Below are 24,098 nucleotides of genomic sequence, written 5' to 3'. Positions count from 1 at the left end.
ACTCTCCTGTAGCCATCTGGCTCGACTCTGTCACAAGTTTTAAAGAAAATCAAACCATTGAACTGCTGGAAGTCACTGGTAAGCACCTAGAACCAGAGTTTGAGGGAACTAAGGTTTGTTGAAGTGCTAAACCAGCTGCTGAAGCAGTTGCAGATAGAATATTTTCTTCTTTTCAATCTATTCAACCAGTTCAGTTCCATGATTAGCTCCGTCAAAGTTGAAAAACTGACTGGGACTTGAAAAAAGCATAAAAGTTTATTTTCCTTTTCCAATCTATGAATACAAACTAGATGTGAGAATATGAGATGTACTGGTTCTACAATCTCAAAAGGCATATTGTTGACCAGAAGGAATCTCTTCAGTTCACTAACTACAGACTGTACTTCCTTCATTTATTAAATCAGTTAGTTTTAAATCCAAACCATGTTTTGATAAACTTTTCTCCACTTATGTATCCCATACTTTAAGGTAATTTTATCTAACCAATGAAAAACAATTTTAAAATGCTGTTTTTGTGCATTTTTAATTGAATTCCTCCAACTTCCATCCAAATGCCATTTGACACAAATCATAAAGAAAAAAAATCACCCAGTAAATAAGAAATGCATCATTTTACAAAATAAGTTAAAAAAACATAAAAATGTAAGAATCTGAATAAATGTATGTTACATTGTACCTATATACATTTAGTTAAGCAAATATGTAGCTTATCATCCTGGTTAGTAAAAAGAAGGTATCTGAAACTTTTGAAAAAGAGACAATGGAAAACTGCAGAGGAATATTCTGCTCCTGCAGCTTCCTCTTAATGGGCAATTCCAGTATTTCATAGCAAGAAAATATTATTGATTATTTTGTATTATTTGATGCTGACTAAGATTAGGGCTCTATTGTACTAGGCACCATATACACATAACAAGAAAAAAAATCCTGTCTTAAAGAACTTACAATCTAAGTGGACAAGACAGAAAAAAGATGGGAGGGGAAACAGACATCTACCCAGTTTCACACACGGAATCTGTAGCAAAGCCCAGAACAGTTCCCATGTTTCCTAGACCTGTGTTCTATCCTTTAGACAACACTGCCTTGCAAAGCAGAAGTGCATACGGCAATAGAAAAAAATATCTCCAAGCTGGAAAGGGGAGAGTAATTTAAAGAAAGGAAGCAGCTCTGTGGAAACCTACAATATTCCCCATGGAGAATAAAAGACAGCCACCAATAAGAGAGACTGGAATGCAAGAACTGAAAAAGAAAACTAAAGAGCAAATACAACAGAAGTAATTTGAGATATAAATATAAAAGACAGAAAAATCCTTAAGTATCTGAAAACTAAAAAGCCTGGTAGAGAGTCAGTGCTTAAAGGAGCAGAGTGGGAAGCTAGTAGCTAGCAGTAAGGTCGATATCACTCATAGCTTGGACGATTCCTTTACAATATAGTCCCAAGAGATTCTGAAGGTCACATCTTTCCTGGCAAAGGAAAATTACAAAACCCTTACATTACATTAAGATCTCTGCAGATCAGATAATGAGGAAATTAAAACAATTAACACTTGAGAGAGCAGCAGGTCCAGGAGTAACAAGGAATTAAGGTTTCAGAGTGGTAGCCGTGTTAGCTGTATCAGCAAAAAAAACAAGGCGTACTTGTGGCATCTTGGAGACAAACAAATTTATTTGGGCATAAGCTTTCGTGGGCTAAAACTGACTTAATCGGATGCACGCAGTGGAAAATACAGTAGGAATATATATATATATACACATACACACACACACACACACAGAACATGAAAAAATGGGTGTTGCCATACCAACTGTAACAAGACCAATTAATTAAGGTGGGCTATTATCAGCAGGAGGAAAAAAACCTTTTGTACTGATAATCAGGATGGCCCATTTCAAACAGTTGACAAGAAGGTGTGAGTAACAGTAGGGGAAAAAATTAGCATGGAAAAATAGTTTTTACTTAGCATAATGACCCATCCACTCCCAGTCTTTATTCAAGGAATTGAGAGAGATTCTGGTACCTGGAATTTGCAAAACAGCAATATCTCCTCTGCTTCTTGGATACATCTCCTGTATTAGGGCTACGTCCTGATGGCCCTTGCAGGGGGAAGGTATTTAAAGGTGGAAAGACCTGTTTACAAGAGTGAATCTATTATCCTAACTGACCCCACTTCTCACAGACCAAACCACTGAACAATGTCTAAATCCATTTCCTACAGCACTTAAAAGAAAGTTAACAAGTGAAAAGAAACTGGCCCAACTTTGGCTGCAAGGAAAGTCTCAGCCAGGTTAAAATAAAATGATATTATGTGAAACGGAGAAATGTGTATAGCTTGGAAACGGGTAGCTAAGAGCTTTAACACAGGAAAGCTCCTGACACAGCTGTTTGAGCATAGTAGATAAAGGAGGAGCAATGGCTGCACAGCACTTTGGCTTTCTGAAAAGCTTTGTTATATTGTACCAGACCAACAATTAATCTACAAAGCAAGTGCAATAGCCTGAACAGCTAGACACTCAAATTAGAAACAGTTTTAGACATGAAGAATAGGTGGTGCTAATAAAAAGCGATGAATTGAAGGGACACCAGAAGGGTCAAATATCACGGTGTTATCAATAAGTCATTGCCATTTTCAAAGTGGCTGTATTGCATGTGTCACATGCATAACGGTGAAAGCAGCCTCTTTGCACAAGATGCAGGGCAGTGGTGAATAAACCCTAAAACTAGGGGGAGGAATTATTTTGGATGATACATGGGGAAGTATGTGGGGGAGGGGGCTAACAGTATTGCCAACAGTAAGCATTCAAAAATCATTAGACCACAAAAAAATCATGAAATTGGCTTTAAAATCATGATTGTTTTTAAAAGGTGTATGTTTGGGGCTCCTTTTATTTGCCTTCTGCGTTTTGAACCTCTAGGATACACCCACCTTATATTTTTAAGGGTTTCTTCACAACGATGAGGGCTAGAAACTTAGTTTTTTGTTTTAAATTTAAGGCAGAGATTTTCATATAATCTCACCTGGCTTCAAGAGCTGGGGTTTAAGAACCCCACCAAATATCGTGAGTCAGCAACACTGGGATAAATAGGAGTAATGAGATTAAATTAAGGGAAATACAGGCTGAATACTGTTAAGCACCAACAAATGCTCCTGATAAGGAGATCTATTGGGTAGTAGAATCATCTCCCAAGGAAGCTAATGGGATCTGCCAGAATTTGGGAGATTTCAAACTAGCCTGGATCATGAACTAGTCTAGCAATGAACAGCTCTTTGTTGGCTAGTAGGTCTTTTTCACCTCTAAAGTCTGTGTTCCTTGTTCTTGTGGTTCTGTTTGCTTGCATGATAACAAACAGCTAGGTTCACATGGCTATAATAAAAATCAAACAGTGTGTTTAACTTTTGCTTGCACATATTGCTCGACAAATTATTGAAACTGAAAGATCATTAAATTGAGTTCAGAAACATAATGTTTAAAAAGAAAGTCAGACATTTTACTATTCCAGCAACATTATAAAGCACAGTTACTTGGTATAAAGAATAATATGGAAAAATGCAAAGTATGGCTGTAGTGGGGCCGCTGCCCCACTCCAGGAGAAAAAGGGCTCGAATAGTCCGGAGAGGCTGCGGAGACCGGCAGGCAGTCAGCATAGGCCTCTGGAGAGCCAATCAGGGCAAAGAAAGAGGCAGCCAATCAGGGCCAGGCTGGCCCCTACATAAAGGCTGCCTAGCAAAGGAGAGGGTAGTCTCCTCCTGACCAATAAGGGAGGAGGACTAGCTCCTGATAGAAGGAATGGCATCCTGGAAAGAGAAATACTTAGCAGGGTAGTCAGAGCTCTGGCTGACCGTGCCAGACTGCAGGCCTTAAAACAAGGGCTGAGTGAGTGCTAGGGCTATGAGGAAGTGGCCCAGGGAAGGCAGGCAGTGATGGAGAGTGGAGGAAGGCAGCAAGCGGCTGCTGCTCAAGGGTCCCTTGGCTGGGGCCCAGAGCAGTGGGAGGGCCTGGGTCCGTCCCTCCCTCCCCCCTTGCGCTGCACCTTGCCATGAGGGAGCATGGCCCATGGACTGCACCTTGTCCCTCAGGTAAGGGACTAGACTTTGGGGTGGCAAGTGGCCATGAAGGCAGGTGTGGACTAGGACTGCCGATATTCCCCCTGAAGGGGGGAGAATGGAGTAGTGGGCACTGTCGGAGACACCAGCCAGTAGAAGGCGCTCTGAGGCTGGAAGGAGCTAATTCCTGGACTGACCAGCAGGAGGCACCACAATAGTGAGTCAGCACTCCGTTACAATGGCCTACGGGAAGCTGGAACATAAAACTGGATGTACTTTCTGGATCATGGAGTCCAGTCTCCTGCTATCACAGGCAACCCTGTCATATCCCATTCGTAAATTTGTCAAGCTCCAGCTTAAAACTAGTTTGGTTGTTTGCCCTTACTGATCCTATTGGAAGACTGGTTTCAGAGTAGCAGCCGTGTTAGTCTGTATTCGCAAAAAGAAAAGGAGTACTTGTGGCACCTTAGAGACTAACAAATTTATTAGAGCATAAGCTTTCGTGCGCTACAGCTTATGCTTATGCTCTAATAAATTTGTTAGTCTCTAAGGTGCCACAAGTACTCCTTTTCTTATTGGAAGACTGAATCTCACTACTCCAACGGCTAGAAAACTTCTAATTTCAAACCTAAATTTATTCATGAAATGTCTATATCCACTTGTTCTTGTGCCAACACTTAACTTAAATAGCTCTTAGCTCTGCTAGGTATTTATATACACATACTTTATAGAGTGCAATCTGAGCCCCTCTCAGCCCTTGTCTTGCTTGGCTACAGCAGAGCTTTGCTTGTTTGTCTTTGCTGTGTAGTTACCATTGTTAATGGGCTTCAGTCATTCCACTTCAGTTTTGCAATACCTTTCCTTCCTTTGGCCAGCTATTCTATTCTACTCTTTTCTTTAGTCCTCACCATGCACCCTCAGCCATGTTACCCAATGTCTGCAAAGTGCCACGATCCAAATTGTTTGGGCTTTGCTTACAGGAGAAAGTGCCTCTCCACATGTATTATTGCCCCAGTTGCAATTAAGGGAGGTACTCAAGAGACATGGGATCTATCCCCACTCTACCACTGACCTACGGTGTGACCTTGGGCAAGTCACTTCCCACCTCTGTGCCTGTTTCCCCTCTTACTCCTTGTCTTTTTAAACAATAAGATCTTCAAGGCAGGGATGGTCTCTCACTATCTGCCTGTGCAACATCCAGCACAACAGTAGCCCAGAAATACAAAACATAAATAATACATACCGGAGCCTTTTCACTCTCCCTTTAAACAAGAGGGGGCAGCTAGGAGGATGTTTCTGTCAAGAGCCACTCTACTCCTTGGTCCAAAATACCTGCATGCATTGATCTTGGGGGAATATTGCAAGACACATCCATGTTTCTGGGTATTGAGAAAGGGCAAGAGACAGGGCAGATTCCTTCGGAAGGATGGAGCGCCCATTTTATATTTAATTGCATGGCTGGTTAGTTGTTCTGTGATCTACATCTCTTTCATGCAGGGTTTGATATTTATTGTTTTTATTCATCGTGTACTAAATTATGTAAAATCTAACAGCTTTGGGATAGGCAGCTGGCTTTTTTATTTTTTTATTAAAATCAAAGTCATTATTATACTCTAGCCTTATGGTGAAGCCTCATGGGATCTGATGAGTAGCTGTCTTTTCCATAAAGCTAAATGCTAGGGCCTACATTTTCATTAGTAATGAGTGATGTTGGATGTGCAACTTCAGACACCTTAAAAAGGGACTGATTTTCAGAATCAGGTCCCTCTAAGAATACTCAAGTTGGGCAAACCAAGTCACTAACATTTTTTGAAGATTTAGGCCTGGATTTTTTCCTTAAGTGCCTTGCCTGCAGTTAAGAGTCAGAGAATGTTTTCTCCAGTGAGTAAAGGACAGGATTCCCAAGTGCTATAGCTGACTCCTTCACTCACTCTGTGACTTTGGATAAGTCACTTCTTTTATCTATGCCTCAGTTTGCCCCTGTAAAATAAATGTGATAATAGTTATCACTGCTATTCTGCAGTTTTGTATTAGCGTCCCCCCCACTAGCGCAAGTGCTTAAAAGGGATTGTAATTGGGCTTAACTCATTCATATTTATAAAATGTTTTATAATCCTTGGTTGAAGGGTTCTACATAAGTGCTACAATTTAAATGCTCTTCTTCTAGTCATTACTATTCTCTACACTGTTTGCATTCTAGCCCAGACCTCTGGTCTAGTAAAGCTCCAATTCACAGCTCTACTGATGATAGTTTTAAATGTTACAGAAAATAATTCCAGGCTTCTGTTTAGAGAACCTTGATACTCTGAAATAATTTAGAGAGGCAATTGCTGTGATAACATGCGCTAATATATCTGTAGTGGGAGGTCCATACGGGACCCAAACAGCACATGCATTTATTCAGCACTCCCTTGGACCTCACAGCACACATTTCCCCTAATTGGCCACTCTTCCTTCCAAGTAGTTAAATTAAACCATCAACAGCAACATACCCCCCAAAATTATTACCTTGAAAGCTCTCAAGCCTATAATTGTGTTCGACAATAATATAAATACCGCCATGGGTCTCTGTGATGGACTTCACAAAGGTATTCAAGCCAAGCAATTATACTGGATTTCCAACTAAGATTTGGGAGATTAAACTTCCCATGGGGTGCCCTGGAATGGGAGATGGGGCATGTCGGAGTGCTTCAACATGTGTTAAACCTCACATTCTCTGGCTATCAGAAACCCATCCTACACAGAAATCGGGGCAGTGCAAATAAAGCATATGCATCACGTTAAAACTGTTAGTGTCATGTCAGGAAAGACCATAAAAGGGGATTGGGTTTACAAACTTTCAGAAGCAAGAGATACTCCAATACTGTTCCAGTCTCTGTGCAGGGCATAACCTGGGGCTGTAGACCAAAACTGGGCTCCTTACTTCCAGACTTTTGTTGTTTGTTTGCCTGTTTATAGGGGGATGCCTATAGATTTGTCCTGAACTTTGCACTTTCCTAGAGAAAGGCAACAGGGATCCTCTGTGGGTTTTTCCAACAGACAGCAGAGCAAACGCTGAAATCAAATGCAGCAGAAGGAAATGGAATCATCTGGGATGTGAAATTCTCAGACAGATTGATTCTCACTGCAATTTTAAAGACAAAGATGATGGACAAAAAAGAAGAACCAAACTTTTGTTTAAATGAACTCTGTCACATCTCATCCTTTTTTTCCATTTCAAAGTGGGACTTGGATCCATCCACTTTCTTGTGATATCTAAACAGCGGGGGTTAGAGGGTTGTTTTGGAAATGTCAGCACATCATTCAGATAAGCAGAAGGCTCCAGAGATATGACAGTCTCAAATCATATAGTCCGATCCACAAAATACTATGCAGATCATGTCTCACAGCCTTCTTGTAATTTACAAAGAGAACGCAAAGGACACTGGGGCCTATGGTCTAATGTCTAAAGTAGGGCTGGGATTGTTGGGTACTGTTCCTCGCTCTGGGAGGGAATACATGCTAGTGGGTACAGCATAGGCTAGGAATCAGGTTTCCTAGATTCTGTTCCAAGAGCCATAATAAGCATGTCATTTAGTGCCAAGAAGGGAGGGTAGAAAGTGGGGTCAGGAGACCTGGATTGTATTCCTATCTCTGTTAGTAACTTGGTATGGTTGATCAAGTCACTTAACGTCTCTAGTACCGCATTTTATCTCCCAACGCCGTGTATGATACTTAGCTGTCTCACAGAGGTCAATTAATTAGAAAGGTCTAAGAAGGACACTTTGATCCCCTTGAAAAAGAGGTATGATTAAGAGTTGTTACAGTTTTTTTTTCCCTCAAACTTTAAATATTTTGTGACACATTGACTCTACAAAGGGTACTCAGCACTCCACCACCCCACAAATCAGGATATGTCACCTTGTATTGCATTCACTATGGAAATGCTGCTAGTGACATTCCTCAGACTGACACACAATAGGGTAGGTTTCAGAGTAGCAGCCGTGTTAGTCTGTATTCGCAAAAAGAAAAGGAGTACTTGTGGCACCTTAGAGACTAACAAATTTATTAGAGCATAAGCTTTCATGAGCTACAGCTCACTTCATCGGATGCATTTGGTGGAAAAAACAGAGGAGAGATTTATATACACACACACAGAGAACATGAAACAATGGGTTTATCATACACACTGTAAGGAGAGTGATCACTTAAGATAAGCCATCACCAGCAGCAGGGGGGGAAAGGAGGAAAACCTTTCATGGTGACAAGCAAGGTAGGCTAATTCCAGCAGTTAACAAGAATATCAGAGGAACAGTGGGGGGTGGGGTGGGGGGGAGAAATACCATGGGGAAATAGTTTTACTTTGTGTAATGACTCATCCATTCCCAGTCTCTATTCAAGCCTAAGTTAATTGTATCCAGTTTGCAAATTAATTCCAATTCAGCAGTCTCTTGTTGGAGTCTGTTTTTGAAGCTTTTTTGTTGAAGGATAGCCACTCTTAGGTCTGTAATCGAGTGACCAGAGAGATTGAAGTGTTCTCCAACTGGTTTTTGAATGTTATAATTCTTGACGTCTGATTTGTATCCATTCATTCTTTTACGTAGAGACTGTCCAGTTTGGCCAATGTACATGGCAGAGGGGCATTGCTGGCACATGATGGCATGCATCACATTGGTAGATGCGCAGGTGAACGAGCCTCTGATAGTGTGACTGATGTGATTAGGCCCTATGATGGTATCCCCTGAATAGATATGTGGACAGAGTTGGCAACGGGCTTTGTTGCAAGGATAGGTTCCTGGGTTAGTGGTTCTGTTGTGTGGTGTGTGGTTGCTGGTGAGTATTTGCTTCAGATTGGGGGGCTGTCTGTAAGCAAGGACTGGCCTGTCTCCCAAGATCTGTGAGAGTGATGGGTCGTCCTTCAGGATAGGTTGTAGATCCTTGATGATGCGTTGGAGAGGTTTTAGTTGGGGGCTGAAGGTGATGGCTAGTGGCGTTCTGTTATTTTCTTTGTTGGGCCTGTCCTGTAGTAGGTGACTTCTGGGTACTCTTCTGGCTCTGTCAATCTGTTTCTTCACTTCAGCAGGTGGGTATTGTAGTTGTAGGAATGCATGATAGAGATCTTGTAGGTGTTTGTCTGTCTGAGGGGTTGGAGCAAATGCGGTTATATCGTAGAGCTTGGCTGTAGACAATGGATCGAGTGGTATGATCTGGATGAAAGCTAGAGGCATGTAGGTAGGAATAGCGGTCAGTAGGTTTCCGATATAGTGACCATGTGGTTATGGTTGGTTATGGTTATGTGACCATCGCTTATTAGCACCGTAGTGTCCAGGAAGTGGATCTCTTGTGTGGACTGGTCCAGGCTGAGGTTGATGGTGGGATGGAAATTGTTGAAATCATGGTGGAATTCCTCAAGAGCTTCTTTTCCATGGGTCCAGATGATGATGTCATCAATGTAGCGCAAGTAGAGTAGGGGCATTAGGGGATGAGAGCTGAGGAAACGTTGTTCTAAGTCAGCCATAAAAATGTTGGCATACTGTGGGGCCATGCGGGTACCCATCGCAGTGCCGCTGATTTGAAGGTATACATTGTCACCAAATGTGAAATAGTTATGGGTGAGGACAAAGTCACAAAGTTCAGCCACCAGGTTAGCCGTGACAGTATCGGGGATACTGTTCCTGACAGCTTGTAGTCCATCTTTGTGTGGAAATGTTGGTGTAGAGGGCTTCTACATCCATAGTGGCTAGGATGGTGTTTTTAGGAAGATCACCAATGGACTGTAGTTTCCTCAGGAAGTCAGTGGTGTCTCGAAGATAGCTGGGAGTGCTGGTAACGAAGGGCCTGAGGAGGGAGTCTACATAGCCAGACAATCCTGCTGTCAGGGTGCCAATGCCTGAGATGATGGGGCATCCAGGATTTCCAGGTTTATGGATCTTGGGTAGCAGATAGAATACCCCAGGTCGGGGCTCTAGAGGTGTGTCTGTGCGGATTTGTTCTTGTGCTTTTTCAGGGAGTTTCTTGAGCAAATGCTGTAGTTTCTTTTGGTAACTCTCAGTGGGATCAGAGGGTAATGGCTTGTAGAAAGTGGTGTTGGAGAGCTGCCTAGTAGCCTCTTGTTCATACTCTGACCTATTCATGATGACGACAGCACCTCCTTTGTCAGCCTTTTTGATTATGATGTCAGAGTTGTTTCTGAGGCTGTGGATGGCACTGTGTTCTGCATGGCTGAGGTTATGGGGTAAGCGATGCTGCTTTTCCACAATTTCAGCTCGTGCACGTCGGCGGAAGCAGTCTATGTAGAAATCCAGGCTGCTGTTTCGACCTTCAGGAGGAGTCCACCCAGAATCCTTCTTTTTGTAGTGTTGGCAAGAAGGTCTCTGTGGGTTAATATGTTGGTCAGAGGTGTGTTGGAAATATTCCTTGAGTCTGAGACGTCGAAAATAGGATTCTAGGTCACCACAGAACTGTATCATGTTCGTGGGTAGGTTTCAGAGTAGCAGCTGTTAGTCTGTATTTGCAAAAAGAAAAGGAATACTTGTGGCACCTTAGAGACTAATGAATTTATCTGAGCATAAGCTTTCGTGAGCTACAGCTCACTTCATCCGATGCATTCAGTGGAAAATACAATGGGGAGATTTATATACACACACAGAGAACATGAAACAATGGGTTTTATCATACACACTGTAAGAAGAGTGATCACTTAAGATGAGATATTACCAGCAGGAAGGTTGGGGCGGGGAAAAGAAGGAGGAAAACCTTTTATGGTGATAATCAAGGTGGGCCATTTCCAGCAGTTAACAACAACGTCTGAGGAACAGTGGGGGGGTGCGGTGGGGGGGAGAAACAACATGGGTATATAGTTTTACTTTGTGTAATGACCCATCCACTCCCAGTCTCTATTCAAGCCTAAGTTAATTGTATCCAGTTTGCAAATTAATTCCAATTCAGCAGTCTCTCGTTGGAGTCTGTTTTTGAAATTTTTTTTTTGTTGAAGGATAGCCACCATCAGGTCTGTAATCGAGTGACCGGAGAGATTGAAGTGTTCTCCGACGGGTTTTTGAATGTTATAATTTTTGACGTCTGATTTGTGTCCATTCTTTTACGTAGAGACTGTCCAATTTGACCAATGTACATGGCAGAGGGGCATTGCTGGCACATGATGGCATGCATCACATTGGTAGATGCACAGGTGAACGAGCCTCTGATAGTGTGGCTGACGTGATTAGGCCCTACGATGATATCCCCTGAATAGATATGTGGACAGAGTTGGCAACGGGGTTTGTTGCAAGGATAGGTTCCTGGGTTAGTGGTTCTGTTGTGTGGTATGTGGTTGCTGGTGAGTATTTGCTTCAGGTTAGGGGGCTGTCTGTAAGCAAGGACTGGCCTGTCTCCCAAGATCTGTGAGAGTGATGGGTCGTCCTTCAGGATAGGTGGTAGATCCTTGATGATGCCTTGGAGAGGTTTCAGTTGGGGGCTGAAGGTGATGGCTAGTGGCGTTCTGTTATTTTCTTTGTTGGGCCTGTCCTGGAATAGGTGACTTCTGGGTACTCTTCTGGCTTTATCAATCTGTTTCTTCACTTCAGCAGGTGGGTATTGTAGTTATAAGAATGCATGATAGAGATCTTGTAGGTGTTTGTCTCTATCTGAGGGGTTGGAGTAAATGCAGTTATCTTGGAGCTTAAAATCTCCCCACTGTATTTTCCACTGAACGCATCCGACGAAGTGAGCTGTAGCTCACGAAAGCTTATGCTCAAATAAATTGGTTAGTCTCTAAGGTGCCACAAGTACTCCTTTTCTTTTTACAATAGTGTAGAGGAGATGACATAGGCACTGGACTGGGACTCAGGCGATCTGGGCTCAATTCCCAGCTCTGCCATAAGACACAGAGCTAGCAAAACACTCCTGCCTTACTGAGGTGTTGTGATGATAAACTAATGTTTGTGAGGTGCTCCGACGCTGTGGCAATGGATACCTAAACACACAGGACTTCTACTACTGAGTGCATCCCTACAAGTGGTACCCACCATCACTCGTGAATTGGTGGCTACAGATTATATGCAAGCAGCTCTTTGAAAACTCATTTTGGGAGCAGTCCCTGCATGAAGTTCCATTTCCTCTCCAGGAGTAGCTACCTCTGTGCTCCATAAAGAGGTGATGTAGCACTTGATGGCAGAAGAGAAGAAAAGTTATTACAGCCCAGTGGTAGGATACAGAAAATCACCATTAGCAATACAAAATATTGACAGGAAGAAGTGGGCCTAAGTTATTGAAGAAGTGGAGTGGCAGCAAATGAGATCAGTGGGTTTTATGTACCTATTTCTGCCTTTAATAAAAATACATTCTTAGTTACCATGTCAAACTTTGCACAATGTGGTCCAAATGGTACTTCAGGGAGGTGGAGCTCCTTCTTAGGTGAACACACATTGCAGTCTGCAATGCAGCCCCATTGCTCCCCAAACACTGTCTCTGATCAGCAGAGAGTGACATTGATTGGTAATGTTTTGATGTTTGATTTATTTTTTTAAAACACCAAAACTAATATCTGGGCTTTTTTGCAATGATCTTATATTGCAAAGTGTCAGAAGGCAACAGAAAACATCATGTTTAAACCAGAGGAATGGAAAGCATATAAAATCTGAATATGGGAGAATCCAGAGATTTATGACAAATCAGAGACTAAAAAGAGAGAAAAGTAATAAAGATGAAAAATGAGCAGCAAACTCCAAAGAGGTGGGGGTTGTCTGTAGGTCACAGAGCTAAGAAAACAAAACCACAGAGAAAATCCTGAATTCCTGAGACAGGTATTGGGACTTCAGAAAGAGTCTCTGCTGACTCAGGGACCTAGTAACAGAGCTCTTTGCTGCTATGCAGGAGACTATGGGCTAATTTCCAGAGCTGAGCTTTCGCTTCCCAAGAGCTACTTGTGTTTACCTAGCAAAGAATTTAACTCAAGGCTGTGCAGATGCCTCTACTGAAATTCAGGAGATGGTAAAAACACACAGAAAAACTGAAAAGATTTTCAGTAGCATCACTCAACCTTGACAACATCGTATGACATTGACTGTTGATCCCATGACTACCTCCCCTCCACTGCCTGACCACAACTCCCACCATCACCCTTATCAACCTGCTTTCCTTCCAAGGCCTTTGTCTAGACACAGAGATTGTATTGGTTTAACTTAAACCTGGTTTAAACAAGTGCAAAGTCCCCTGTGGACGCTCTAGTTTCAGTTCAGCTCGAACCAGTTCCCTCAAGTTATGCAAGTAGGGAAGGTGGAAGGAGAGCTCTTGATCTGAAGTTTCCAGACGGAAGCTGAAGCAGGAGAAAGAATTTGAGCATTTGGGAAGTACATGTAGTGCCACTGGTGAGAGATCCAGAGAATTGAAAAGATGAGCCCACTCTGCCTGGGCAACAGTGAAAAAGGTGGCAGGAGTACTGTGAGACCTGCAATTAAGTAACAAACTGAAAAGAAAATTTTAGAGTAGCAGCCGTGTTAGTCTGTATTCACAAAAAGAAAAGGAGTACTTGTGGCACCTTAGAAACTAACAAATTTATTAGAGCATAAGCTTTTGTGAGCTACAGCTTAGCTCACGAAAGCTTATGCTCTAATAAATTTGTTAGTCTCTAAGTTGCCACAAGTACTCCTTTTCTTTTTGAAAAGAAAGTGTATGTGTTTGTCCCTTCCTGGAAATGCTGGGTCTTACAGAGATAGAAGAAAAGAAGATACCAGTAATAGAAAATAATACACTGAGGAGAATGGCTGGCAAGTGGAAAGTAGACAGAATGCGCATGGAAGAAATTAGGGGGAAAACATACTTGGAATTCTCAGTGATAGATAGGTTGGAGAGCACACATTTGAGTGGGCTGTATATGTGATAAGAATGGGAGAATGACTACCAGCAAAGGAAATATGGGACCAAGAGGATAGCAAGAAAGGACATGGAAGTTCAAGGATACAAGGCAAAGACTCTGCTAAGAGAAGTTTGAATAGAAAAAAAGACTGGAACTACAAGGTCTACAAACCCGTGCCATGGTCCAGAAGAGTGGCAAAGGATCCCAGGCACCTTACTCTGTGTAAATGGGAAAAGGAGTTGAGAAGCATAGTGTGCAAACCCCTGTGAAGATGCTGTTGCTTCAGTTTAGTGCACATCGGTTCCCAATGGCGTTAACCTAAAAAGGACGAAGCCACTCTGACACTGAAATAAGTGTGTTCATACAGGGGTCTCTATCAGCTTAACTAAATTTGTTTAATAATCATGCCTTTAGTTAAACTGGAGCATGCAGCCGCAGCAACTCAGCATGTAGACAAGTCTTGAATAATGACATGGTCACGTTGCTGTTATAAGCCAGCAACTAATCCTATGCTGCTTTTTAAAAATTAATTTATGTCTGAACTTTGCAAGGCAGGGATGGTGAACCTTATACGTTCCATAATGCAAGGAACATTATCTACATCTATCTATCTCTATGTATTTTCAACACTTCAACTAGTATGGCCTAATTTATCTTTGGCTTGTTTCATCTAAAGGAAATCTCTAAAGACTGAATGTTGGCCAATACTATGTCACTGTTTAGTGTTTATGCTCAGGGAGACAGTTAGTTTAGCTTCAGTTGTGGGGAAAGTCTCCAAAATGATTCTGACAAGTCAAACAGGGGAACACTGTGAAAGAAAATACCCTAGGGTGACTGGAACAGCTAATGTGATTTCAGGAATGGCAGATCCTGCTTCAGTGACTCCTGGGGACCCTCTGAGAATTATTGGTGTGAACTCAAAAATGGAAGTAACACAGTTAAATGTATAGACAGTTCTACATCATTAAGCTAATTTTCAAGGGAACTGAATCATTGAAGAGGAAAAAAAAGATTCATGAAATTGAAAATAAAGAATAAAGGGGTTAGTGCAAGACACATTCAATGGCAACTATTTTAAAGCTTGGTTATAATTCCAGTGCCACAGGTGTAAATACAACATCTTTCACTGCAGCAAAGCAGTAGCAAAGGTTGCAATGAATACGTTTCAGATTTCATCCTGCATGATTTGCCCTATCCATAGCATAATTCACATATGTAGTTTACATGCAGAACATATCCACTAGAAATGGCATTTGCTAACTAAGAGGACAGAGAATTTGGTCTCCTGGATTCTAGTCCCAGCTCTCAGAGGCAGCTGAGTCTAGCTGTTGGAACAAGAGAGGCTTGGTGTCAGGTTTCTATTCCGGGTCTGCTGCTGAGTTCATGTGTGACCTTTAGCAAGTCATTTCCAATATCTGAGCCTCAGTTTTCCCCATTTGGAAAATATTGGGGATAATACCAACTTGCCTCAGCATGGGAGCTGTGATGGTTCATTAGCTAATTGCCTGCAAAGCAGTCTGGGATCCGTGGAGGAGACACCACAGCAGTGCCATTTAGCACTGGTTTTGAATGCAGATCTCATGCATCCTTTAATAAGGATTTGGGTAGCAATACCTCTTCCAGGGCTACAACCTCCTTCTTTGTGAAGGACATCCAGCATCCCATCAGAGGTCGGACAGGGGCCACAGCTCACTGAAACCCATAACAGAAGGCCTAGCATAACCCTCTCCAGAGCAACACACATTCTCTGGAGTGGGGCCACAGCGGAGAAGGGTCATTGGCTTAGGGAGACTGTGATGAGAAGTGTAGCAAAGACTGAGATAGGAAGGGCCCTGTCTGCTAGGCTGAGAAAGAGGAAGGAGTATAACCGCTGCCACAAGAGGAGAGAATAATAAGACTGGGACTTTTCATCTTGGAAAAGAGACAACTAAGGGGGGATGACAGAGGTCAATAAAATCATGACCGATGTGGAGAAAGTAAATAAGGAAGTGTTATTTACTCTTCCTCATAACATAAGAACTAGGGCTCACCAAATGAAATTAATAGGCAGCGGGTTTAAAACAAACAAAAGGAAGTATTTTTTCACACAACACACAGTCAGCCTGTGGAACTCCTTGCCAGAGGAGGCCAAGACTAAAACAGTGTTCAAAAAAGAACTAGATAAATTCATGGAGGATAGGCCCATCGATGGCTATTAGCGAGGATGGGCAGGGAAGATGTCCCTAGCCTCTCTTTGCCAGAAGTCGAAAATTTGGCGACGGGATGGATCACTTGATGCTTATTTGTCCTGTTTATTCCATCTGGGGCACCTGGCATTGGCCACTGTCGGAAGACAGGACACTGGGCTAGATGGACCTTTGGTCTGACCCAGAATAGCCATTCTTATGTTCTTAAAGGACAAGTGTAAAGTCAGTCTATTCTGTGAAATGGAGAATGAGGCTGTAAAAGTGAAGGCACAGAAATTTAGTGAGTAGCTCAGGAGAGTTAGAACCATGATCAGCTGTAAGCATGATTACTCCAGCTCCAGCAGCAGAAGAGAAACGTGAAGGACAGCAGAGAAGTCACATTACTAGCACGTGTCACAAGCAAAACAAGTTTAACCAACATGGCATTGAAGGACCAGTGTCAGCAAGTCCAGAGTATCTTAGGACATGGCTGAGATGTGACACTAAGTGGAAAAGGAGGCAGCAAGGAGGCTTAGAAGTTACCAATACAGCAGGCGTTGGAGTGAAGGAGGTGAGCAGTTGAGAACACCTGGCAAGGCTGCTAAATCTTCTTCATCCTGATAATGCTGAAACATGATAAAGAGCCCAGGGATCAGTTCAGCAAGGATTAGCCAGAGATGATGGGGAGGGTTAGGTTCAAGGGTAGAAAACATACAAAGTTAGCCTCTGGGTGAGTGTCAGAGAAAAAGCCCCAAGTTCTTAATACAGCAAAACATAGGTGGGCATAGAGTGACGTTGACAGGATGAGTCTAAACAGAGACACTGAGAACGTCTCAGATACAAAGGTGATGATGGCTATTTAAGAAGACAGCTTGAAAGACAGATACTAAATCCCTCTCCGGAGAGATGTCAATGTATCATTTCCAAGCCATTTTTTTAAGTCCTTCGTTAGCACAAAGGGATGGTTGCAGGGTGCATGTTGACAACAAGGAAAAATTATACAAGGAGTTGTTCCATCTTCTCTTTGTAAAGATCATTAGGAAGGGTTACAAATTACCAAAATTATTGGTAGTGCCAGCAAGCTGCATGCATAGCAATAGCTGAAGAGACCAGTTAAACCTATTATTTAGATCCTGGCTACCAAGTCTGAGTCTAAACTAGCCAGATGACATACAATATGTGCAGTGCAGAGCCAATGATCATTTTTATTATCTCAGCCATGCAGGCAAAGTTCCCCTTGTAAGGTTTCAGTACAGGAGGTTATCCTTGAATGAATGAATGAATTAAAATGGCCATGCAATTCCCTTAGCTTTATTTTCTAGACACCGAGTATAGTTTAAAGCAGCCTGTTAGGTACTGTGCTGTATGTTTACTACTGAGGATTAGAGGCGTGGGTATATTTCTATTGTGCTACTTCTGAATTGTGTTGCTGAAGGTCAGATGCGACCAGCTAGTCATCTGAGAAATGGAAGCCAACTTGCACCTACTCAGGAACTTTGAGGGAAGTGGACTGTCTTTATTGTATGTAATCTGGTCACTGGAATATTCCCTTTCATTTTGCAAACTCTGATGTGCTTTTCTGTCTCTGTAGAAGTTTGTTCACAGCATTACAGTGAGAACACTTTGCGTAGTCATTATCCCTGGTCCATCCTGAATGGAGTGAGGAACATTAGGATGATTTTGGTTTTTTAAACAGAGGGTCACTTTTCATGCTATTCACACATATAATCTGAGCTCACAAGCACCTCAGGATTAAGAGAATGAGTTCCTAACCCTCTTTCTGTCAGGCAGAGGCGTAGGGTTAGCTGGAATATTTTAGAATGGAGAGCCGCAAAACCCCTGTTCGTACCCCCTCAAAAACATTTAAAAGCTTAAAAAAAAATTACTCCCGTCACACACTACACTCCGATTTCTTTGCGTCTCTTCCGCTCTTGCCTTCCTATAAGGCTCCCAAGAGGAAGGTGTGGTACATTGGACTCCTGTTCTGTTTTCTTTTTCATTATATCGTTTAAATCGCCATTGATGGAGGGGATGGCAGATTGTACCCTCCCAGCCTGCAGTATGTGGAAATATATGCCTTTCAGATTTATAGTATTTCAAGCTTACCCAGACAGACCTGCTGCAGGCTTTCTAAATCCTTAATTTTATTATGGGACTCAGGGCTTGGTTTGAGATTGGAAAAAAAAGTATAGTGCTCCACTCGGGTTGCTTCCATAGAGCCCAACTTTGATCACAACAGGCCCAGAGCAGCTGGATGTTTGGGCTAAAATAACCACCAACAGAATACCTAGAATTGTTTTACAAGTGTCTAAGGCCCAGATTTTTAAAGGTATTGAACTGTGGCACTCAGGCGCAGGAAAACAATTGCTTTGATTCCAGTTCTGAAGGTTCTCTTCTCAGTCTGGAAGGGCTAAAAAAAGAGGGTCAAATTTAAATGGACACAAATTTTGGTGGTCCACTTGACATCTAAAGCTGGTTTTTCAGAGGTGGGGACCCAAACAGGGAGGCACTCTATTGAAAAATTTTATTTTTTAAAAATAGAAGCATCAACTCTGCCCAGTTTGATGGGGTCAGCAAAGAAGTGCAGGATAGGTGTGCGATGTGATGTATAAGTGTATTTGGCCAGTACTACCTCACTCCAACACCTGAGTGACCATTTGACATTTTTATATTGAACAAAAGTATCCACACACCATTTCAGTTTTCCTCCTACAGCTTTTTCCCCACCTAGAGGCTTATTATAAAGAAGGATATTTGTGCTGATGAGGCCCTGGATTGGAGTAGCTTGGCAAGAACATTTGCTTTCATCTCCGAAGTTACACAGCGTATTGCAGACAAGCTGTAATCGACTGCCAAAGTGTTCTCTGGTAAGTTCTTCGAAGCACTTTTCAGGCTGGTAAAAGCAGAAGCTGGGGCCCACCGCATCAATAATACAGAATAAAATCTTCCAATACTCTTCAGAAATCATATTAGAGGTTCCCTCCCTTCCATTGCAATTCTAACTACATGGCCCTGAGAAGATCCTCCTTCTGAGATGAAATCCTCTCATGAAAAGCGTAAGGACCATGGCTGAAATCTGCCATGGCTCAGAACGCAAAGCAGAGGAGTGTTTGCTACATAAAGTACTAAAGGAAGCCAAGATACCACGGTTGTTCTCAGCAAATCTCATGTTTTCAGTGACCTTCATGAAATATTTAGAAACATCTGGTTACATGGCTTCTTAAATATATAATTATATTATAGAGAATGTGTTTAATGCTTATTTTGCTGCAGTCATATTTAAAAAAAATTAACTGTGATCAGCTACTTACCACAATTAATAGTAACAACAAAGGGGGAAAGAACACAAGACAGAACAGGGAAACAACAGGCTAAAGAATATTTAGATAAATTAGATGTAGTCAAGTCAGCAGGGGCTGACAAAATTCACCCTAGGGTACTTAAGGTACTAGCTGAAATTATCTTTGAGAACTCCTGGAGTATGGGTGATCCCTGAGGACTGAAGGGCAAACATAGTATCTATCTTTAAAAAGTGGAACAAAGAGGACTCGGGAATTATAGACCAGTCAGCCTAACTTCAATCGCTGGACACATACTCGAACAAATTATTAAACAATTTGCAAGCACCTAGAGGATCCTAGAGTCATAAGGAGAGCCAATATGGTTTGTCAAGAACTATCCATGTCAAATCAACTTAATTTCCTTCTCTGTTAGGATTACTAGCCAAGGATGAGGGAGAAGTTGTAGAAATTACTTATCTTGATTTTAATAAAGCTCTTGATACAGTCCCACATGACATTCTCATAAACAAACTAGGGAAATGTGGTCCTGATGAAATTATTATACAGTTGTTTTTTGAACCAGTTGTGCACCCAACTCAGACGGGAGTTATCAATGGTTGGTAATCAAATTGGGAGGATTCAGCTAATGGGTTACCACAGAGGTCTGTTCTGGGTCTGGTACTAGTCAACACTTTAATTCATGACTTGGATAATGGAGTGGAGAATATGATTATGAAATCTGTGGATGACACCAAGTTCAGAGAGGCTGTAAGCATTTTGGAGGATAGGATTATTATCCAAAGTGACCTTGACAAGTTGGCGATTCAATAGAGACAAGTGCAAAGTGTGACATTTAAGAAAAATTAAAATGCACAACTAGAAAATTGGGAATAACTATCTAGACATTAGTACTGCAGAAAATGATCAGGGGTTGCAGTGGATCACAAACAGAAGATGAGCCAACAGTGTGATCCAGTTGTGGAAAAAAAGCTAATATTCTGGGCCGTAAAACACGGGAAGTAACTGCTCCTCTCTCCTCTGTGAGGCCCAGCTGGAATACTATGCCCAGTTTTGGGGGCCATGTGTTAAAGATGTGGACAAATTGGAGAGAGTTCAGAGGAGAGAAACAAAGGTGATAAAAGGTTTTAAAAATCTGACCTATGAGAAAAGGTTAAAAAAAACCCTGAGAATGTTTAATTTTGAGAAAAGACAACTGAGGGGGGAACTGATAAGTCTTCAAATATAATTACAGGGATCAATTGTCCTACCTTCAGTGCACATGGAGAAAAAGAACTAATGGGCATAGTGAAGCAGGGAACCAAGTTTCAGAGTAGCAGCCGTGTTAGTCTGTATTCGCAAAAAGAAAAGGAGTACTTGTGGCACCTTAGAGACTAACAAATTTATTTGAGCATAAGCTTTCATGAGCTATAGCTCACTTCATCGGATGCATTTGGTGAAAAAAACGTTTTTTCCAAATGCATCCGATGAAGTGAGCTGTAGCTCACGAAAGCTTATGCTCAAATAAAAAGAAAAGGGGTACTTGTGGCACCTTAGAGACTAACAAATTTATTAGAGCATAAGCTTTCGTGAGCTACAGCTCACTTCATCGGATGCATTTGGTGAATGCATCCGATGAAGTGAGCTGTAGCTCACGAAAGCTTATGCTCTAATAAATTTGTTAGTCTCTAAGGTGCCACAAGTACTCCTTTTCTTTTTGCGAATACAGACTAACACGGCTGCTACGCTCAAATAAATGTTAGTCTCTCAGGGAACCAAGGTACCCCCTTACATACTGGGAGTTAAGGAGCTTATTTACATGCCAAGCACCTTCCCACTGGCATTGTGGGGACCACCACCAGCCCAGGTAGGAGCTACCTGAATAATTTTGTGGCCAGTGACCTTACCTGAGTCTCTTTCCCTATTTCTTAAACTTTTACTCTCCTGGCCCCTCACTTGATTTAGGCTCTCAGGCTCCAATCCTTGGGTCTGGCCAAGCAGAGCTGGACGCAAGAATTAAGAGAAAGAGGAAACAGTGGCTTTATATTGCCCTTTTACATTACCTTTGTCCCCAGGGCAGGCTGGGGAAAAAAAATCAGTCCTCAGTGCAGGTCAGAGCAGTCTCAGGATTGTTATAACCTTGGCTGACTGCTAACTTCCCCCTAAGGGGCTGTCACAGCTGAGCAAAGTGCAATCTTCCCCCTGCCCCCAACACACCTGCTATGCCAGGGAAATGCCATAGATTGAGGTCTATGCATAGTGCCCTCCATAGTCCATGTGGAAGGGTTGTGGCCACAGGCTGAACTAGAAAGCATGTGAGGGCTGCATGGCAGCCTGGCCCCAAGTCCTGGTTTGGGCTAGACATCAAGATTCATCTTTCCAGACTCTCTACCGGAACACTTGGCATCTATCGGGTGGGCTGTGAACCAAACTAAGGACCAGTTATATCATCTAGTGCATGGAGCATAGGAAAGGGTTAACATTTGCCTCTGGAATACTGTGCAGTTCAGAGGTGCATTCTACTTTAGCAGAGCCTGTTTCCTTCTCTGCCCAAGCTGGAGGGAATGCAGAGTGAGAAAGCCTGAAAGGTGTGAGAATCTTTGGCTTCCAGTGCTGGCTCTGTTGTGGCTTGGGGTGCCTTGATAAACAACTCCAAATAGAAAGCTGTCAGGAGAGAAGCCCTCAGTTTTGACAGGGGTCTCTGGGGGAGGAGACCCAGAAAGCAGGACTGAACCAAACTAGCCAGAGAAAGCTAAATCCATACACCCACCAACAGAGACAAAATATCCCAAGCTCCAGACCTTTATGGGTCTCTTAGACTATTTCCCTTTGTGCAGATCATGTCTCTCCTGCATCATTAATGAGGCCTTTTTATTTCATTAAATTTTAAGAAATGCCACATTACACACGTAGCCAAATGCAAAGATTAGCAAAGCGAAAAATCTGTTTCTGGTCAGTGACTACAATGCAGTGCCATCTGCTGGGGGCTGCAAGCCAGCTGCCTGTAGTTATCATTCAAGCAAAGCCCAAGACCCCCCCCCCCGCCCCAAGTACCATTTGTGTTTGGCAGTGCTTCGTCCCAGTTACATATTTTTGTACAGTGGTTTGCAAACTAGGGAACACCCTAAACTATCTAACTGGAGTAACCATGGACCAGGATAAGACATGCCTCTATATCCCATTGATGCAGAAAACAAATTGCTGACAAGTGGAGTCACCTAAGAATGCTACAGACTCCCAGAAATGTGAACAGAAAGTGTCAGGCTAACATCAGGGAAAGATGAACTACAGATGCACATGAGACTACAGATACGCATGTGCACACACATCCCTGCTATTCCCACACACCGCTGCTCTCACTTTTTACAAAGATAAGACTTCCTTAGTCAATTGAAAGAGTTTCTTTGACACTAATTTGAGGAGAAGGATGCAAAAAGGCTGACACACTGAGCTATCTGTGCTTGTGTCTCATGACATACTCTAAGGACAAACTTTTAAACCAGCCTGGCAGAATCTGATTTTTCAGAAGTGTTGGTAATTTGGACCCTCGGAAGGAACTTGATGCATTTATCTCAGGAAGCTGTTTCAAGGAGCAGATGCACAAAGAGAACATAAAGAAATACAGTGCCCCTCCAATCTCTCTGTTCTTTACTGGAGGATTTTGCTTTTACCTATGTGAAGTTTGCTTTCATCCTAGTCACAAATGTGCATTTATCCACAATCAGAAAACCTTGACCATTTCTGTTCTAAAAAGGCTCAGAACTGGGAGAGCAAGTTCTCTGTGGGTAGGGAGTGAGGGACAATGATAGAGCAGCAGGGTCAGGGGAAGCCTAGGGCTGGGATAGCAGGGAAGCTGTGGGTCAGGATTGAGCTCTGCCAATGCCCAGGTGGGGTGGTGGGGGGAAGAGGGGCAGGACTGGAATAGCAGCAGGGGCAGTGGTTGTGACTGAATACCATCAGCAGGGCAGTGCAAGGGAAACTTCACAGTGCCTGCCTAGAGCATGGCTGACTTTAAACAGAATAATTAGTCTAATTCTCATATGAATGTTATTTGTAAGTGTTGTGATTCATTACCACACCAGTTCCATTCAACTCATCACTGATATAATGATATAAAAATGGAATGAGCTCAACATGAATCTGAAGCCCAGTGGATTGTCTTTGATGTGGAATCCCAGGCACTTCCTATAGGCTTCTAGACTCCAAGTTACAAACTAACTGAGGCATTTTCTCTCTCCTCACCTCTGCTTTTTGCAGCAGAGCTGCTAGTAATGAAGGTATAGTTTGTTTTACAAAATGTGCTTCCTTTGCTTTAGATGCTGAATCATGGTGCCAAGACCTGACATTTCATCTGCAGGACTCCAACTCTCATCTTTTCTACCATCTCCAACTTGTGCATGTGGTAGCTTCAAGTTTTCTTAGAGATTCTAAGTGCCAGAACCCAGTGGGGCCTGCTGGGTAAACAGGATTGGTACACAGTGTACTGTCACACAAGGGTTGGTCTAAGAGTGGGAGAACTGTGGAGTGCCGCCCCAGGAGACCTGAAGGCATGAGGCCTGACACTTGAGGGGGTGTACTCAGAGAAACCAGAAAGGGGACAGAGATGCAGCTAACCCTGTAACTGAGATGTCTTGCATGAAAGGGACTGTGCACAAGCCATCACCATGCTACCAGCACAGATTGGGGGCTTGAACCATCTCCCACCCCAAAGCTCCCAGCAGTGCTCCATATGGATTGATTTAAATCACCAAGCTGGAAACCTTAATAAAAATAAATCAGT

General features: G+C 42.6%; 1 long non-coding RNA gene across 1 annotated transcript; it reads left to right on the top strand.

Annotated features, from left to right (window-relative positions):
* The first annotated feature begins 3,764 nt into the window (after window positions 1-3,764).
* LOC119847519 lies at window positions 3,765-24,081 on the top strand. Its single transcript, XR_005290105.2, has 3 exons — window positions 3,765-4,076; window positions 18,756-18,907; window positions 23,635-24,081. It is a non-coding gene; the product is annotated as an uncharacterized LOC119847519 (long non-coding RNA).
* The last annotated feature ends 17 nt before the right edge of the window (window positions 24,082-24,098 follow it).

Source organism: Dermochelys coriacea, chromosome 23 (genome assembly GCF_009764565.3).
Source record: "Dermochelys coriacea isolate rDerCor1 chromosome 23, rDerCor1.pri.v4, whole genome shotgun sequence".
Taxonomy (NCBI): Eukaryota; Metazoa; Chordata; order Testudines; family Dermochelyidae; genus Dermochelys; species Dermochelys coriacea.
The sequence above is the reverse complement of the archived record's forward strand: the minus strand, read 5'-3'. Positions and strand labels throughout refer to the sequence as shown.